The sequence below is a fragment of the Bombina bombina genome, chromosome 4 (genome assembly GCF_027579735.1).
Source record: "Bombina bombina isolate aBomBom1 chromosome 4, aBomBom1.pri, whole genome shotgun sequence".
In the NCBI taxonomy this organism is placed as follows: domain Eukaryota; kingdom Metazoa; phylum Chordata; class Amphibia; order Anura; family Bombinatoridae; genus Bombina; species Bombina bombina.
This window is the reverse complement of record NC_069502.1, coordinates 298,463,981-298,484,559: the sequence shown is the minus strand read 5'-3', so window position 1 is coordinate 298,484,559 and position 20,579 is coordinate 298,463,981.

Sequence of the window (20,579 nt, the reverse complement as noted above, 5' to 3'; positions counted from 1 at the left end):
GCGCCTGCCAGTATGAGAGAGTGACTATTATATTATCTGCAAAAAAAAAATCTAAATTGAAAAACTGCGGCTCCGTGCACCAGCCAATGAGGCGCCACGTCAGTGACATCACACTCACTGACCCTGATGCGGAGCTGACAGCACGGGAAGGAGCAGAGAAGAGGAGGAGTAGGACTGTCACCTGCCTGGGGTCGGGAGAATTGAATAGAAGCAACAGCCAGAATCACTGTAAGTAAATTCAATTGAGATGCTATGAGTGACATTGTTTGAGTTCTTCCCCTTCCTGGCCTGGGGCACACAAGAAGATGTTCCTCTCCCTGACAGTCCCGCACCCGTGCCCCCTCCTCTCTCTAAATTCCTTCCTGTAGCTCTGCGCGGCTCCTCATTCAGCTGATGTCTCCCCCCAGGGTGCCGCGTGTCTCGTCACTGCAGGTTAAAGGTTCATTCTCTAGAGATTCTAGACTAGTTCTAATCCCTGAGAAACACTTTCTCTCTGTGGGATCTCCCAGTCACTTGACCCCTTGACCCAGTCTTTTACTTGCACCGAGCTAATCTTGTGTTTCCTGCTGCATTAGACACATTGAGTAACGGCAACAGACAGTGCATAAATGTATTTGAAATTATAGATTGCTAACGTTATAGCATCAAATTGCATGATTAGGTTACTAGAATATAGCAAACATCTAAACATAAATAAGGGTATCTCAAAGAAAAAAATAAGAGCTGTTTGATAATGCAATACCCTCAGTTTTTTTAAAATAAATGTGCATTTAAAATCTCACTGCAAGCTATGGGTGCGACAGTTAGTGACCAGGAAACATGCTAGCTAGAGACAAAGTGAATTACAGATAAGCAATTAAAAAATAAAAATATTGCATGTTATGGAAATCTGATACACAGACCTATACATGATATTTATTATATGTCTTGGCTTGTATTAATGGTTTGGCACACACAAAGCATGGAATATTGCCTGATTTATGCATTAGGTAGTGATGTCACTGTAACTGCATAAAGTTAAGGTATGTAGGCACATTTAGATATATGCCCCTGTTGTGGCCCCTTCTGAAGTGATTGTAGGCAACTGGGCACCTCTTCTGCAATCTGCTGCAGGGTCCTCCTGTCTGTTTCATATAATACATGGATTGTTGCTCAATTCATAGAAACATATATAAACTGACCAAGATACATACATCCATACAAGCATCCTGCCAGATCCACAGGTAACTCAAATACATCCATATTATCTTCAAAGAAGGGCTGTTAAACTGGTGAATGGTGACCCCATGACCTTAAAATGGTCAAATACCTTGTAATTACAAGACTCTTTTTGCTTCATAAATTAACATACTAACCAAGTGCAATGCTGCTATAAATATAGCTAATAATAATAATAATAATAATAATAATAATAATAATAATAATGTGTGATAACATGACAATGTTTTGAATAAATGGTTGATTCATTTAAAAAAAAACAACAACCCTTGAATGTTAGTAACAGTAAATCCTGTATATGAATTCAAGAAAAACTGGGCTTTAATGTTTTACACCAATTTTTTTTTAGCGGTCCTAAATAATAATAATAATAAAAAAATCCTATTTTTTTTTCACTTTTTTTGGGGGGGGGGGGGGCTTCAGGTTTTTGTGCCTACAGGCATCTGAGATGTAAATCCGGCCCTGTTCATATATATTTACATTTGCTGCCCATCACTACACGACTTACCTCCTTCACTGTGCTAGTTCTCATGCAGTATCACACGGCATAAGAACGAGGTTCCTATTGGAACCTATGGAAGGAAGCTCTCATAAACGCAATACTTCCCAACAGTGTGAACGTGAGGTCACATTCACATTTACATGATATTACTAAGTTGATTGAAAATATTACTTTAGCTCAACTTGTAACCTAAATATATATATATATATAAAAACAACCTTAAAGAGACATAAACCCCCAAAATTTTATTTAATAATTGAGATAGAAAATAAAATTATAAACAACTTTCCAATTTACTTCTATTATCAAATCTTCTTTGTTTTCTTGTTATTCTTTGTTGAAATGTAGGAAGGTAAGTTCAGGAGTGTGCATGTGTCTGCAGTACTATATGGCAGCAGTTTGGCAACAATGTTATACATTAGCAAAATAACTAGATGGAACACTATTTCCTATCATGTAGTCCTTCAGGCATGTGCACGCTACATATCTAGATATCTCTTCAACAAAGAATAACATGAGAACAACACAAATATGAAAATAGAAGTAAATTGGAAACTTTTTTAAAAAAAATTGTATTCTATATCTGAGTCATGAAAGAAAAATGTTGGGTTTCATGTCCCTTTAAACTGCATACTGGCAGACTGGCTGCTAGTACCTAAGATGGTGGTGAGGTGACCAGTGCGTGGGGGGGGGAGTTGTTTGGGAGGGATCAGGGAGGAAGGAGGTGTCAGGTGGCAGAGTAATCCCTACACTAAATCAAATATTACCCTTAACAGCAAACTGATTAACCCCTTTACTGCTGGAAATTTAAGAAATGTGGTCACAGATGTAATTAGCAGCCTTCTAATTACCAAAAAAAACATTGACAAAGTCTTGTATGTCTGCCATTTCTGAATACAGGGGATCCTAGTGAAGCTTTTACTAACATTTATTTTATGGCTACAGTAGTTGTGTCTAAATAATTTTAGCGTTACAAGTTTTTCAAACAAAATGCATTTTTTATGTATATGATCACATTTGCCTCCCAAATGGGGGCATGAATTATACCAAAATGGGCCTAGATCAATACCTTATATTAAAAATATATATAGTTTTGGGTGTCAATTTTGAGAATTTGAGCAGTTCTGCTATACCATTGCATTATTTTAGACATAGCTGCTGATAAAATTATCAAAAATAATAAAAATATATTAGTTTGGTCTTAGCTGAGAGAAACTTTTTATAGATAAATGGAGTGTTCACTGAAAACTCTTGACCCTCCCATGTATTAATATGCAAGCATGAATAAATGACACCGACACCAAAAATAGGTTGTAAAGGCCGCAGCTCCACATTTATTACCAATAAATATAAAAACATTAACATATAAATATTAACCAAACATTTAACCAATTGACAACAAACCCAGAAACACTCAGGAGGTGCTTGTTTAAAGTGAGCCACCAGACTTTTGTCCACATTCCATCCAACTTGCCTCCCCTGAACACACAGGTGGTACACTTAATCCACCCAGCAAGCACCCCCCTCTCATAAAAAACACCATTGCTTCCATACCTGCCAGTAGGCCTTCCAAGTTAATTGAGCTAATGCTTCCCTCACCAGACTAGATAGGAAACACCATGGACCACAGACTCTTCAGACATGGATCTCCCATCTCTTCTGTGGCTGGGGCCAAAGTTAGAAAATGATCCAACTGTAAACGGGAAAGAGCGTCAGCTATCCCATTGTGTTCACCCGCTACATGAATGGCTCTAAAACAAACATTGTTCCTCAAACATTCTAGCACAAACAATCTCAGCAAATTAATTACTGGCGGGGAGCTGGCTGTCAATCTGTTGACTTCCATCACTACCCCCATGTTATCAGATCTAAAAGTGACTCTCTTGTCCGCCAGCCTCTGCGGCCACACCTTCAATGCTACCCATAATGAGAATAACTCTAGAAAGGATACATTCATTGTTAAACCAACCTCCACCCACTCCTCCGGCCTTTGTCCCATGCACCACCATCCTCCCAGGTAAGCCCCAAAACCAATTCCACCAGCTCCAAATCGGATGCCAACATTCTAGGCTGTGGGATCAAGGTTCTCCCATTGAAACTGTCAAGGAATAACATCCACACCTTCAAGTCCTCTTTGTGAGAGGCGCACGTGATGATGTGGTTCCTTCACTCCCGCCAACGCCAGTGATAACCTTCTTGAGATCACTCTCCCCACTGGCATAATGCAGCAGGCAAAATTAAGCTTCCCCAGCAGAGAATGCAGTTCCTTCAATGTTGCCTTCTGCCTGCTCATCACTGATGCTAGAGTCTCCTTCAGATCGTCTAACTTGTCCTTTGGCAAACTGCACTCCATCGTGATGGAATCAATGGAAATTCCCCAAAAATTCATGGACATACAAGGCCCTTCTGTTTTCTCTGCCACCACCGGAATTTCAAAGTCCGCCGCCACTTGCCTAAAAACCTCCAACAGCCTCTGACATTCCTCGCCATCCGGCCGGAAAATAAACAAAAAGTCATCAAAATAGTGGACTAAAGATCTACATTGCACTCGCCTGGACACCACCCACTCAACAAAAGTACTACATTTTTCAAAATAGGAACATGAAATAGAACAGCCCATCGGCAACGTTAAATCAACAAAATATGAACCATTGAAAAAACAACCTAACAAGTGATGACAACTCGGGTGCACTGGGAGCTCCGGATCAATCCCATCATTTACGGACTCCCCTTTTGGGTAAGACAGGTGATGTATCATCTGGGAACTGACCTGCCGTCTTTTTCGGCACAACCCCCAATGGTGACACCCGCAATTTGGCCAAAGGCCTTTCACCAAACGGACTGGCCATATGCCCCAGTTGCACTTCCTTCTGCAGCTTATCCCGCACCACCTGTGGGAAATCTCTAGCTGACTTCAAATTTCTAACTACTTGCGTTTCTGGTCTGTCCACAAAAGGAATGAAAAACCCTGAACTAAAACCTGATAACAACAACTCTGCGTCCTCCCCCTGCCTTGATCACAATACATTTTTAGACATGAGACCATCCTTTCTACCATCACCGGGTCCGTGCCCAGAACGGCCACTTCGCTTGGTTGCCCCCCAACCTTACCCTTGCGGAAACACCCGCCCCCACAAGTGCAGGCCCCTGCAAGTGGAGCATTTGTGCTTATACTTACAGGTATCTCCAAATCTGCAGGACCCATAATTGGAATTGGAAGAATAGCCATTTTCTAATCACCATTGCTGTCCCGCAGGCCTGACCTCTCCCATATCCGGCATTCGACCCGCGAAAGGACTGGCTCCCTCGCAATGGCATCATGATCTCTAGCCATATCCTGGTCATCCCAACGCATGTCCGGCCTTACTGCAATACGCTGCAAAAACTGCTCATCATAATGCCACCACGCCATCCCCCGATAAGTTCTGTATGCTGAAGTGATCTCGTCGTAATAGCAGAAAAGGGGGGAACCCTGCTCTGGGAACTTCTCCGCTATGACACTAGCTAGTATGCAAAAGGTCCTGGACCAATTTGCGAAAGTTTTGGGCAGTTTCCTGTACCTTTTCTTCCTCTCCTCCTCCTCTTTCTTACCTGGCTCCGCTTTGTTAACTTCCTTAATTTCTAAAAATTGATCCAGTGGCAAAAGGGAGAAATTTTCCAAAAACTCCCTCTTCCAAATCTTTTCTTTTGTCTCTGCCATCAAATGAAGGCCCAATGGAGCAGAGGCATGGCCGCCTAAAAGTCCCTTCAGACACCTTCAAGCCCCCTTGTCCTGAACTGGATCCTCCGGCTGGCGTTACCCCAGATGGCCCTGCTCCACTTGCCTCGCTAGTCCAAGCCCTTGCCGCCGAAGATCCTTCAGCTCCCGGCATTGCCCCTTGTTTCTCAACCTGAGCTATCAACGCCTTAAGACCCTCCAATATTGTCATCCATTCCTCCACTCACTCCAAAAGTATTAACATTTTGAGACACCTCATCTGATACAGTGGGTGCCGTCACGCATCCGGGTCCTGTCGCTACCAGCCAAGCCGCTGCAGCCATAGGCACTGCGTCACTCCCTTGACCTGTTCTGTGTCCAGTGGTCCTTCTGGATGCTGACCGCCTCCTAGACCTGGAGTGGGTGTGCTGTGCTGTGTTCCTGCCTTTGTCTTGCCACTCCAGCCTCGCCCGGGTTGGAGACGACCGGTCCCGATATCTGCCTCTATAAGGTAGCAGGGAACATGATTACCCCTCCTGTGTCCTGCTCCTGTCTGGTCATCCCTCCTGCTACCCCTTGCCTGGACTAGGCTGGGCCATGAACCCTGCATTGTAGAGGAGAGAAACTTGGCAGTACCCACACTCCTTTCCCCTCCTTTAGACACCTCCCTGTGCCTCCTGCCCAAATGCCCTTCCCCGCATCTCCTCCTCCCCGGGCCAGAGCTTCCTGATCTGCCATCAACTCCCTCTGAGAAGGCCTGCAATAGCTGGGCCAAGGCATCAGTATCACTTACCCTGCCCGTGCGAAACGGTCCCACTGGTGACCTCACTTCCCCTTCTTCCTCCTTAAAGTCACTGTAACACTCCAATATGTGCAGGGAGTCCCCCTCCACTTCCAGTAGTTCTTTGTTCACGAATGTGATCTAACTCTACTCCCCCCCCAATATATATATATATATTTATTTCTTTTTGTTATATATTTTTTTGGAACCTGCCCTGGGAAGCCTACTCTACCCTACCCTTCTATGCTCGCCCTGCCTACTTCTCCCAGTCACTAGCCTGCCCCCAAATCCCTATTAACAATGGCCCAAGTTTCTGAAAGCCTGACCGTGCCAGTTCATTCATAGTTAATTTGTCCCTCCCCGTTCTGTTTTTATGCGCCCCCCTGCCGTTACTGGCATCCCCGCCCCTTTCTATTGGTGGCTCAGCGCTACCCTCAGAGAGACCATGCCACTTCCCCCCCCCCCCCACACACACACACACACAGTGCCATTTCATTGGTGGCTCAGTTCTACCTACCACCTCAGCTGACACGTCGCTCCTCCATTTGTCCACCGTTCCCTGCGGCCTATGCTCAGCTCCTGCTTCTTCCGCTGCCGCTTCCACCCGGTCGACACTCCTCCTGTCGACAATGGCTGCCACCCGACCTCTCCTGCCTCTTCTCCCAGCCGATGTCGAGCCTCCTCTCAGCCGCCTCCTCGCTCCATCCAGGCTCAACTGCTCTGGCGGCTTTGACCGCTGTGTCGTCTTGGACTGTCTGCCTCCTTCCACTGTGCTCTCACCTCCGCCGCTCCCCCCGGGTTCTTCCGCCTGCCCAACTGCCGACTGCAACTGCTGGAGCGCCAACGCCAGCAGCTCCTTTAACTGGGCCATGGCCGTCTGCTCTGCGATGAGTGGTAGAAATAGAATTTGCTCCTACCACTATGATTCCCGAAGAGGCCGTACTTCCTGTTGGCCCTCTCCTAAGTAGAAGATGCCCCACCCCATTCTAACCCCACCCCTTGCTTCATTAAGTGAGGGTCAAAAGCCCTCCCCTTCTATTCATTGCTCCGGGCTCTCTTTCTGTGCACAAAAAAGTTCTCTTTTCCATGAAAGTGTTCATCAGTATGTAACCTTTTTACTTATGTCAATATCATCTTGACTGCATTTGTATGCATTTGAACAGTGTACGTGACCAGCTGGCAAATTAATTGGTGTGAAACGATGAGTCACTCTAGATGGAGAGGAAACTGAAACATATAACATAAGCTATCACTTGCCTTTAGTTTTACGTAAAAAAAAAACATGTATAGCACTTACTACACCTACTAAATCATTCTTTAATAATTAAAAGACTACTTTATGTCAATTTAAATCCTACTTCATCACAATCAGTACATGAATTGCTATTTCCTCATTTATCAAATTACTTCAGACCATCAGCAGAAACATTAACATTATTTTTTTTAATTATACATAGAATCTATAATAAAATAAACCATCTGCATTGCATAAGAACTGCATAAATTAATTTCAGAAATTTAATTTTTAAGCAAAACGTCCTGTTTTCCTTTTTAAGAGTTGTCTAGGTATGCTTCTGAAGATCTTGAGTATTTTTCTTTTTTCTCATTTGCTGATGCTAAGGCCTCTATTTATCATAGGTCTTGCGGACCTGATCCGACAGTGCGGATCAGGTCCGCAAGACCTCGCTAAATGCGTAGAGCAATACGCTCTCCGCATTTAACATTGCACCAGCAGCTGACAAGAGCTGCTGGGGCAACACCGCCCCCTGCAGACTCGCGGCCGCCAGCAGGGGGGTGTCAATCAACCCGATCGTACTCCATCGGGTTGATTTCCGGCGATTCCTATCCACCTGCTCAGAGCAGGTGGACAGGGTTATGGAGCAGCGGTCTTTAGACCGCTGCTTCATAACTTGTGTTTCTGGTGAGTCTGAAGACTCGCCAGAAACACAGCCCTTCAAGCTCCGTTCGGAGCTTGATAAATATGGGTCTAAGAGTCCAGATAAGAATGATCTACTCCACTGATCTTACTATGTAGCATGTTCTCTGAGGAAGTGCGCCTGGTGGCATAGGAAACGTGTCAGGTCTTTCTAGTAGGTATGACACGGCGATGAATAAGATGTATAAACTTTGTCTAATAAATTATAGTCTTTTTACCTGCACCAGAGTGACGTCTGTATTTCTCTTAATTTGTATTAAAATGTAGCATTTTGTAAGGTTAGAAAACATGCGTACAAAAGCTTACAATCTGCTTCAAAAATGCAGACATAAATTACAGGAAAAAGAATAATGAATTTACAATATATATCATTGTTATTTTACCATTCTTAATTTAACATTTAGGCCTAGATTACAAGTGGAGCACAAAAATGTTAACACTATTGTGTGTGAAAATTGCTTAAGTGCAATCAATAGCAATTCTATTTTTGCACTCATATTACCTGTCAAAAGTTAGTTATTATTACTCAAGCTGTAGTCTGGGGGCATGCAGTAAAATTCATGTAGGGTACCGCTAGAGCCCTAAGGCGATGATGCATTTAGCCAATGGTGTGCAAGTAGTAACGTTCTTCCAATAGTTCTGTGCAATACTATTAAGAATAATGTTTTCCTTCTCAAAAAGTGCTCACTTACAGGAGGACTTGAAAGTGCAACTTGCAGGAGGATTTGAAAGTGCAACACTTAACTCAACACTCAAAATACGAGTGCAAAGAGCTCCCTGTGCTATCCATTAAAAGTAGCAGGCAGCTAGCTTATGATTAGTTGCTACACACATTTGTCTTTTGTCATTGACTCACCAGATGTGTTCAGCTAGCTCCCACTAGTGACTTTCTACTTTGTAGATTACTTTATTTATGTGTTTAACCTCTTTGCAAGAAGTAAACACACAGTTATATACAAGCAATAGTGCAATAATAAAATGCTCTAACATATTGGGGCATTTTCTATTTGCACTTTTATATCCCTTTAAATCTATATGTTAGTTATAACATGTATGCTTTTTCCGGCAGTGCTAGATTAAGGGCTCCATTTATCAAGCAATAGATGCCGACAGTTAAAAAGCAGTGGTCTTAAGAATGCTGTTTTTTAAAGGGAAAGTTTACCTTACATTTTACCTGCTAGAGTGTATTAATCACTTAAAGGGACATTAAACACTTTGAAGTAAAATAAAATGATAAACTGTATATATAAAAACAACTCTGCAATACACTTTCATTATTTACTTTGTCCCCTTTTCCTGTAATTCTATTCTGAAATTGTGAGCTTTTCAGTTCCTGTTCACAGTTATGTTCCATGCAACCATTGGATGTGCTCTCTAGTGACCTTTTTATAACTGTCCCTAATTGGCTCTACTAGAGTGTGGAAAAAGAGAGAGAAAATTCCACAAAAGGATGCAAATATAGCACTCTATTATCAGACTAGAAAAGAAGCAGAAAAACACTGGTATATGTAAAACATAATTTTTATTAACAAGTTAAAAATGGGAAAAGTGCAAAATTAAAATATGAGGAAAGGGTATTCAAATCAGTACAGTCTTGGGTCCAAATAATGTAAAGTTAGGCCTTAGATAATTCATCTAAATGGTCCACAAGAATATGATTGCTGATATATATGTTGTACCACTGGTTAGTAGGAATCTCGGTGAGAATGCACTGTAACTTTATGCAACATGATACCGCACTAATAAATATACAACATGAGTATGAAAATATAAGTCACCTACAGAGTCACTAGGTAGAATGACAACTTAGCATACCTGTTTATGATTGACAGGCTCTGGATGTCTTTATGTACAGTAATTGCCCACATCCAGGTCTCATTGCAACCTAACCTTACATTATTTGGACCCAAGATTGTACTGATATGAATACCCTTTCCTCGTATTTTAATGTTGCGCTTTTCCTATTTTTAACTTGTATTAATGTATTAATTTGTTTTGTCATTTTCCCTATGGGCCTTGCACCCAGACCTGTCTGGGGTTAGCTGCCTGTGACTCTGGGGACAGTACAGCTTCCTGAGAGTGTTACTGTGCACCCAGGGCTGTGCATGTTGCAGGGTCATAGGATGTGTACCCAGTCTGGTCTGAGAGTGCAGTCCCCTTCCGTGTTTTGTATATGTCTAGGGTGATTACATAAGCCTGTGCACCCTTCACTTGTTCCCAGTTTGTTGGTGTGAGAGCTTGCATTGTGTGACTGTTTAGGGACCCAGGTTTTTTAAGAGACCTTGACGTGGTACCTGGGCTTGTCCCATTTGGCCAGATGCGGTACCTAACTCTTCTATTTTTGCCTTTAATCTTAGCTGAAAGCTTATAATTGAGTGCTGGACTTTCTCTGTGTGATATATATATATATATATATATATATATATATATATATATATCAGGGAGTCTATACTTTTAAGATAGTTAAACATTACATTACAGTACAGCTTCAGTCTTATTAAAGCACAGCGCTGCCTGTTTCAGCTTTTAGCATCAGCAGATGTCAAAAGGGTATTTTTAAGACGTACTATTTCAGTCATTTTTTTCTACCAATATATTTGACGGTCAATGAAAAGCTTTGACAAGTACAGCTTCAACAATAAACTACTAGCTATTTGTGTGAGGAGCAAAGTGCTTTTTTTAAGACTCTCCCTTGGCTAATGGAAAAAGCTTTTTAATAGAGATTGAATAAAGTGTAGAAAAGGCCAATTTGAGTGAAAATGAGAAAAAGTTGCTTGTAAAAGAAACTTGCATAGTTCGTTTTAGTGAAAGCTGATGTGAATTCTGATGCTCAGACATAGAAACAAGAGATATTTGATTTTTTATGCAATTTTTGAAGCTATTCTGTAGTTAAGAAATGTGTCATTTATTTATGTAACTCTTCAGTTTCATATGCATCAGGTATTTTGTTTTTCACAAAATAAATGTAAAAATATGCTAAACCTTTTTAAAAGTCAAAGTAAGTTGTAATATTTCAGTAATTTCTTACAGTCATCTAATGGTACATTAACTTAGTTGAATGAATCATTGCATAGCTATCAACACGCTGTTTTGAATCTATCTTCACATAGATTTCCCATTCTTCCCTTTTTCTCTTAAAGGGATATTCCAGCCAAAATTAGAAACCACATGGGTGCATTTTGGTATTGAACAGAAGCAGTTTTGTAATATACATGTATTAGCAAAAATGCTTCTAATAAAAGCTATAGCTGTTTCAAAAGTGTATTTAAGTATGCACCGTGCACCAGCTTTTTAAACACAGCACTCGCTCAGAGAGCCTAAGGTGCTTGTACCATCTGGTAATGACTTAATTTGTTCATTGCTGACATGTGACAAGCCCCACTAATGATCTTTGCATATGCATTATTTAAAATGTGGGTGCACTGAGAATAACTAGCTAAGCTTCACATGCACGTGCAGAGAACAATGTTAACTCTAAAACAGTGATAATTCTTACTAGAAGCATTTTTGCCAATACATGTATATTGCAAATATGTTTCCATTCAAAGATGTAAAAAATCTATGTGCATTTATATTTTGACTGGAATGTCCCTTTAAAGGGTCATAAAACACTTTGGTTTTGATTACAAAATCTCCATAGATTTTAATGGTTCATTTCTGTTGAAAATCATTAGATACATTTTTCAAAAAGGTTAGACCCTTTGCTATTAAAGGGAAAGTATACTCTAATATGTACCCCTTTAATGTGCCCCCAAGTATCCATTTAAACATTTAAACTACTAGAGTGTTTTATATTGTTTACTTCCTTCACCTTTATTTTCTCATTTAAAATGGGTGGTTTTGCCTAGTGTATTCCCACCTATCTTTACTATAATTGCGTATGTAATGTCCGTTGCCGTCGGTAGTTGCGCACACATCCTCAATTGAATGTTGGCAGCGCGAGGCCAAAATAATTCACCTAGATGCAGCTTACGCTGCATCCCGGTGGATGCAGCAAAGGCAAACGGAGCATTACAAAAGCAAAAACTAACTGCCCCCATCAAGTATTAAAAAAACCCTAATCTCCCGCAATAAGTTTTTAAAAAAATAACTAACCGCCCGCATCAAGTATTAAAATAAAAACCTTATCGCCCGCACTAAGTTTTAATAAAAATTAAAAAAAATTAACCCCTAAACTGCCATCCACCACCAATGCAGTCAACTAAGTTAATTATAAACTCCTACACCCTACAAAGCAAATAAAATTATTAACCACTAAATCTATCAACCCTAACATTGCAAACCACTAACTAACGGCTAGATTACGAGTTTTGCGTTGCTAACTTGTCACTGCTCACTTACCTACAGCGCTGGTATTACAGGTTTACAAAAACACGGTACAAAAAAGTATGGTATTTTGGTATCAATTCCACCTTAATGAGTAAAGACTTGAAAACGAGGCAATATCTTCTGGCCAATCACAAACTTCCTATACATTTATAAGGGAATACTCTATCACACCAAAACCATCTTGATAAAGCCACAAGAAGTGGCGAAACGCGTTGAGGGTTATGTAAAAGATACAATCAGAAGTCTCCCAAGCCATATCCATCTAAAGGATCAAAGGATTATTAAGGAAGAGTTGAAGAATAATACACCGGACGCATCTACTTTGCTTGGGATCCCTGACGTTGCGTGTGACGTCACCGGCTGCACGAGAGCTGTACAGACACCTGTGCTATCCCAGGAGTGGACGGAATATACCCACAGAAGAACAGGTAGGCACTTAGAGGTGTATCAGCCCGGTAGTGCGGTGGACGTACACGGCATGTAACAAGGAATTTTTTAGTGCTATTTCACAAACTTTTTAGCTTAGAGGTATTCGTAAATTAACTGCCATAGACTAGTTCAAGAAATCATTTGGGGTATTAACTTGTTTTACCTATTGGAATATCCAGGACTGATAATAAGAACAAAAGTAATAGCATGCATCGAGTGATATAAGGAGTTAACCACCCATTATAACAAGATATTGCCTGATTCATTTTAACTTCTGAAGTTTATAGGGACTGACAGTCCCAATAGCATTATTTATATACACAGACTTTTATAAACTTAAATTGTAGTTGCACAATAACCAAGGAGTTTTTATATATTCTGTCTTGTCTATGACCGGTCATATATATGTATGTATTATAATAAATGTTTCATTTTTAAGATACTGTATATTTTCATCTATTTTCTACACTGTTTTTAGTAAATTGTTTTAGCTGATGTATATAGACAATCTATTTTAATAGATACCTTATTTCAAATATCTTCTTAGTTTTATCCACTTATCCCCATTGCTGTTTAGCGCATATACACGCATAATTTATATTTTACAAAAACACAGTGGCCTAGATTTAGAGTTTGGCGTTAGCCGTGAAAACCAGCGTTAGAGGCTCCTAACGCTGGTTTTAGGCTACCGCCGGTATTTGGAGTCACTCAAAATAGGGTCTAACGCTCACTTTCCAGCCGCGACTTTTCCATACCGCAGATCCCCTTACGTAAATTGCGTATCCTATCTTTTCAATGGGATTTTTCTAACTCCGGTATTTAGAGTCGTTTCTGAAGTGAGCGTTAGACATCTAACGACAAAACTCCAGCCGCAGGAAAAAAGTCAGTAGTTAAGAGCTTTCTGGGCAAACGCCGGTTTATAAAGCTCTTAACTACTGTACTCTAAAGTACACTAACACCCATAAACTACCTATGTACCCCTAAACCGAGGTCCCCCCACATCGCCGACCCTCGAAAAAAATTTTTTAACCCCTAATCTGCCGACCGCCACCTACGTTATCCTTATGTACCCCTAATCTGCTGTCCCTAACACCGCCGACCCCTGTATTATATTTATTAATCTGCCCCCTCAACATCGCCTCCACCTGCCTACACTTATTAACCCCTAATCTGCCGACCGCAAAGCGCCGCCACCTACGTTATCCTTATGTACCCCTAATCTGCTGCCCCTAACACCGCCGACCCCTATATTATATTTATTAACCCCTAATATGCCCCCCACAACGTCGCCTCCACCTGCCTACACTTATTAACCCCTAATCTGCCGACCGGACCTGAGCGCTACTATAATAAAGTTATTAACCCCTAATCCGCCTCACTAACCCTATCATAAATAGTATTAACCCCTAATCTGCCCTCCCTAACATCGCCGACACCTAACTTCAATTATTAACCCCTAATCTGCCGACCGAATCTCGCCGCTATTCTAATAAATGTATTAACCCCTAAAGCTAAGTCTAACCCTAATACTAACACCCCCCTAAGTTAAATATAATTTAAATCTAACGAAATTAATTAACTCTTATTAAATAAATGATTACAATTTAAAGCTAAATACTTACCTGTAAAATAAATCCTAATATAGCTACAATATAAATTATAATTATATTATAGCTATTTTAGGATTTATATTTATTTTACAGGTAACTTTGTATTTATTTTAACCAGGTACAATAGCTATTAAATAGTTAAGAACTATTTAATAGCTAAAATAGTTAAAATAATTACAAATTTACCTGTAAAAGAAATCCTAACCTAAGTTACAAATAAACCTAACACTAGACTATCAATAAATTAATTAAATAAACTATCTACAATTACCTACAATTAACCTAACACTACACTATCAATAAATTAATTAAATACAATTGCTACAAATAAATACAATTAAATAAACTAGCTAAAGTACAAAAAATAAAAAAGAACTAAGTTACAAAAAATAAAAAAATATTTACAAACATAAGAAAAATATTACAACAATTTTAAACTAATTATACCTACTCTAAGCCACCTAATAAAATAACAAAGCCCCCCAAAATAAAAAAATGCCCTACCCTATTCTAAATTACTAAAGTTCAAAGCTCTTTTACCTTACCAGCCCTGAACAGGGCCCTTTGCGGGGCATGCCCCAAGAAATTCAGCTCTTTTGCCTGTAAAAAAAAACATACAATACCCCCCCAACATTACAACCCACCACCCACATACCCCTAATCTAACCCAAACCCCCCTTAAATAAACCTAACACTAAGCACCTGAAGATCATCCTACCTTGTCTTCACCATACCACGTTCACCGATCGGTCCAGAAGAGCTCCTCCGATGTCCTGATCCAAGCCCAAGCGGGGGCTGAAGAGGTCCATGATCCGGCTGAAGTCTTCATCCAAGCAGGCCAGAAGAGGTCTTCCATCCGATTGAAGTCTTCATCCAAGCGGCATCCATCCGGAGCGAAGCGGCAGCATCCTGAAGACCTCCACCGCGGAACATCCATCCTGGCCGATGACTGAACGACGAATGACAGTTCCTTTAAATGACGTCATCCAAGATGGCGTTCCTCGAATTCCGATTGGCTGATAGGATTCTATCAGCCAATCGGAATTAAGGTAGGAATATTCTGATTGGCTGATGGAATCAGCCAATCAGAATCAAGTTCAATCCGATTGGCTGATCCGATCAGCCAATCAGATTGAGCTAGCATTCTATTGGCTGTTCCGATCAGCCAATAGAATGCAAGCTCAATCTGATTGGCTGATTGGATCAGCCAATCGGATTGAACTTGATTCTGATTGGCTGATTCCATCAGCCAATCAGTATATTCCTACCTTAATTCCGATTGGCTGATAGAATCCTATCAGCCAATCGGAATTCGAGGGACGCCATCTTGGATGACGTCATTTAAAGGAACCGTCATTCGTCGTTCAGTCGTCGGCCAGGATGGATGTTCCGCGGTGGAGGTCTTCAGGATGCTGCCGCTTCGCTCCGGATGGATGCCGCTTGGATGAAGACTTCAATCGGATGGAAGACCTCTTCTGGCCCGCTTGGATGAAGACTTCAGCCGGATCATGGACCTCTTCAGCCCCCCGCTTGGGCTTGGATCAGGACATCGGAGGAGCTCTTCTGGACCGATCGGTGAACCTGGTATGGTGAAGACAAGGTAGGATGATCTTCAGGGGCTTAGTGTTAGGTTTATTTAAGGGGGGTTTGGGTTAGATTAGGGGTATGTGGGTGGTGGGTTGTAATGTTGGGGGGGGTATTGTATGTTTTTTTTACAGGCAAAAGAGCTGAATTTCTTGGGGCATGCCCCGCAAAGGGCCCTGTTCAGGGCTGGTAAGGTAAAAGAGCTTTGAACTTTAGTAATTTAGAATAGGGTAGGGCATTTTTTTTATTTTGGGGGGCTTTGTTATTTTATTAGGGGGCTTAGAGTAGGTGTAATTAGTTTAAAATTGTTGTAATATTTTTCTTATGTTTGTAAATATTTTTTTATTTTTTGTAACTTAGTTCTTTTTTATTTTTTGTACTTTAGCTAGTTTATTTAATTGTATTTATTTGTAGCAATTGTATTTAATTAATTTATAGATAGTGTAGTGTTAGGTTAATTGTAGGTAATTGTAGGTAGTTTATTTAATTATTTTATTGATAGGGTAGTGTTAGGTTTAATTATATCTTAGGTTAGGATTTATTTTACAGGTAAATTTGTTATTATTTTAACTAGGTAACTATTAAATAGTTCTTAACTATTTAATAGCTATTGTACCTGGTTAAAATAATTACAAAGTTGCCTGTAAAATAAATATTAATCCTAAAATAGCTATAATATAATTATAATTTATATTGTAGCTATATTAGGATTTATTTTACAGGTAAGTATTTAGCTTTAAATTGGAATCATTTATTTAATAAGAGTTAATTAATTTCGTTAGATTTAAATTATATTTAATTTAGGGGGGTGTTAGTATTAGGGTTAGACTTAGCTTTAGGGGTTAATACATTTATTAGAATAGCGGCGAGATTCGGTCGGCAGATTAGGGGTTAATAATTGAAGTTAGGTGTCGGCGATGTTAGGGAGGGCAGATTAGGGGTTAATACTATTTATGATAGGGTTAGTGAGGCGGATTAGGGGTTAATAACTTTATTATAGTAGCGCTCAGGTCCGGTCGGCAGATTAGGGGTTAATAAGTGTAGGCAGGTGGAGGCGACGTTGTGGGGGGCAGATTAGGGGTTAATAAATATAATATAGGGGTCGGCGGTGTTAGGGGCAGCAGATTAGGGGTACATAGGGATAATGTAAGTAGCGGCGGTTTACGGAGCGGCAGATTAGGGGTTAATAATAATATGCAGGGGTCAGCGATAGCGGGGGCGGCAGATTAGGGGTTAATAAGTGTAAGGTTAGGGGTGTTTAGACTCGGGGTACATGTTAGAGTGTTAAGTGCAGACATAGGAAGGGTTACCGCATAGCAAACAATGGGGCTGCGTTAGGAGCTGAACGCGGCTTTTTTGCAGGTGTTTGGTTTTTTTTCAGCTCAAACAGCCTCATTGTTTCCTATGGGGGAATCGTGCACGAGCACGTTTTTGAGGCTGGCCGCGTCTCTGGTATCGAGAGTTGAAGCTGCATTAAAAATGCTCTACGCTCCTTTTTTGGAGCCTAACGCAGCCTTTATGTGGACTCTCGATACCAGAGTTATTTTTATGGTGCGGCCAGAAAAAAGCCGGCGTTAGTTTTTCGGGTCGTTACCGACAAAACTCCAAATCTAGGCCAGTGTTAGCAGGAAAAAGTGAGCCTAGAGCAAAATTGAGCTCCATACCACACTCCAATACCAGCACTGCGGTGAGCGGCGGTAAGCTGGTTTTACGTGCTTGTGCACGATTTCCCCATAGACATCAATGGGGAGAGCCGGCTGAAAAAAAGCCTAACACCTGCAATAAAGGAGCGTAAAGCTCTGTAACGCAGCCCCATTGATTCCTATAGGGAAACTAAATTTATTGTTTACACCTAACACCCTAACATAAACCCTGAGTCTAAACACCCCTAATCTGCTGCCCCCGACATCGCGACACCTACATTACACTTATTAACCCCTAATCTGCTGCCCCCGACATCGCTGACACCTACATTATACTTATTAACCCCTAATCTGCTGCCCCGACATCGCCGACACCTACATTACACTTAGTAACCCCTAATCTGCCTCTCCCAATGTCGCAGCCACCTATATTACACTTATTAACCCCTAATCTGCCTCCCCAACATTGCCGCCACCTACATTACAGTTATTAAACCCTAATCTGCCACACCCGCCATCACCGACACCTTCATTATACTTATTAACCCCTAATCTGATGCCCCCAACATCGCTGCCACCTACCTACATTTATTAACCCCTAATCTGCTGCCCCCAACGTCGCTGCCACTATAAAGTTATTAACCCCTAACCCTAAGTCTAACCCTAACACCCACTAACTTTAATGTAATTAAAATAAATCTAAATAAAACCTACTATTAATAACTAAATAATTCCTATTTAAAACTAAATACTTACCTGTAAAATAAACCCTAAGCTAGCTACAATATAACTAATAGTTACATTGTAGCTAGCTTAGGTTTTATTACCCATTCCCAAGTTTTGCACAACCAACACTGTTATATTAATACACTTTTTACCTCTATGATTACCTTGTATCATGACTGTGACTGTTTATTATCTATTATCTTGCAGTTCGCATTGTGTTGGTCTAAATTTTAAATAACTTCCTGTGCCTGTACACAGTGTTATCTATATGGCCCACGTGTACTTTCAGTCTCTTTGTGTTGAAAAGGAATTTAAAAAGCATTTGATAAGAGGCAGCCCTGAAAGGCTTAGAAATTAGCATATGAGTCTGCCTAGATTTAGTTTCAACTAAGAATACTAAGAGAAAAAAGCAAATTTGATGATAAAAGTAAATTGGAAAGCTGATTAAAATTACGTCTTATCTGAATAATGAAAGTTTAATTTTGACTAGACTGTCCCTTTTAAGGAGCAACTTCTTTTGAAGATATTCAAACAGTTGATGGTGTTCAATTTCCCGCATTTAAAGAAGCATATCAAAAACTTTTTTTTGTTGTTTTAATAAGTTTTATTGAGGTTTTAGGATAAAACAAACAAGTGATTACATAGAATGTCGCTCCAAAAACAAAATTGACATGTACATAGTCATCAAACAACAACGTCCATGAACACAGATGTAACTTGGAGATATTGATAAATATTGAGCATTAACCCTCAGGTTTCTATTAGAGAGTGTCCTCTTGCGGAAAGGTAATGTACAAATTCAAATTAATACCCCCAGGGAACCAAAGAGGCCTCTCTTGGACCTCCTGAACTACAATATAGACATAATGGGGGATTTTAAAGAGGAAAAAAAAATAACAAAAAGGCCACTCTTGGGCCTAAGGATTGAAACAATATGGTATGATAACTTATCAACAATATGCAATATAGAAAAGGTAAGTGGTCAACATTTTATTTAAACAAGCACCAGTTATATAGTGTTCCTATAAATCTTATAAAGGAGTTACCAAGAATAATATATGGAGATTAAGTATATGAGTGAATGCGCTCTCTCTGATACCTAGTGAGTGAGTTACTTAAGTAAGCAGCACCTGGGTATACACTACCAATAGCAGGGGGAATGTGATCAAATACAGCCAGCAGATATTAGGCTGAGTTATTGTGCTCTCTTCAAGATATATGTTAAGCCTCATAGTTGTAGAAAGTTAATCTGAGCTAGCAGCAGTCTGAAACATATTTGAACATACAATAAACATATATTGAACTAACAACCTTAGCAGTCTAAGACAGCTATGAACAATCAATAAACATATATTGAGCTAGCAATCTTAGCAGTCTGAGACATATTTGAACAGTCCATAAACGGGCATAAGTGAACAGTCAATAAACATATGATGAGCAGTTCAGTTAATAAACGTATCTTGAGCTAGCAACGTATATTGAACTAGCAAATGTACATAGCGATTAACATGTTGAGCATGTAATAAACATATATTGAACTAGCAACTTTAGCAGTCTGAAGAATAAAAACTTTGTCTTTTTGAAGATGATGAATCATGGGAAAGAGCTTTTTGAAAAGTACAAAGAACATTTTTTGGAGACTTTTCAAGATATCCAGGTTACACACCGGAGTGTCAAAATTGTTTAAATTATGCACTTATAGATATTCAGGATATTTTAATTGTTCATGGAAAAAATTGTCAATGATTTGGTTTACCAAATCCTCAAAAAATTTACCTGAAAATCCCAGAGATCACTATGATGCTTCTTTTGAAAGTTATACTGAAGTTCAAATGAAGGCATCTTTTAATGACCTTCAAAGAGAAAGTTTTGAAGAAATCATTGCTGCATCGGAAAATTACAGTTTACCACAAAGGTGTTATTTCCTTGATGGTCGGTGTGGTAGTGGTAAAACATACCTATTCAAGACTTTGTTGAGGACATTTAGAGGAAATAGTGAGGTAGCATTACCAGTTGCTTCAACAGGTATTGCGGAAAATTTGCTTGAAGGTGGACGAACATACCACTCGCAAGTTTAAGTTGCCAGTTCCTTTGTTGGATACTTCAACCTCTTCCATGAGGCAA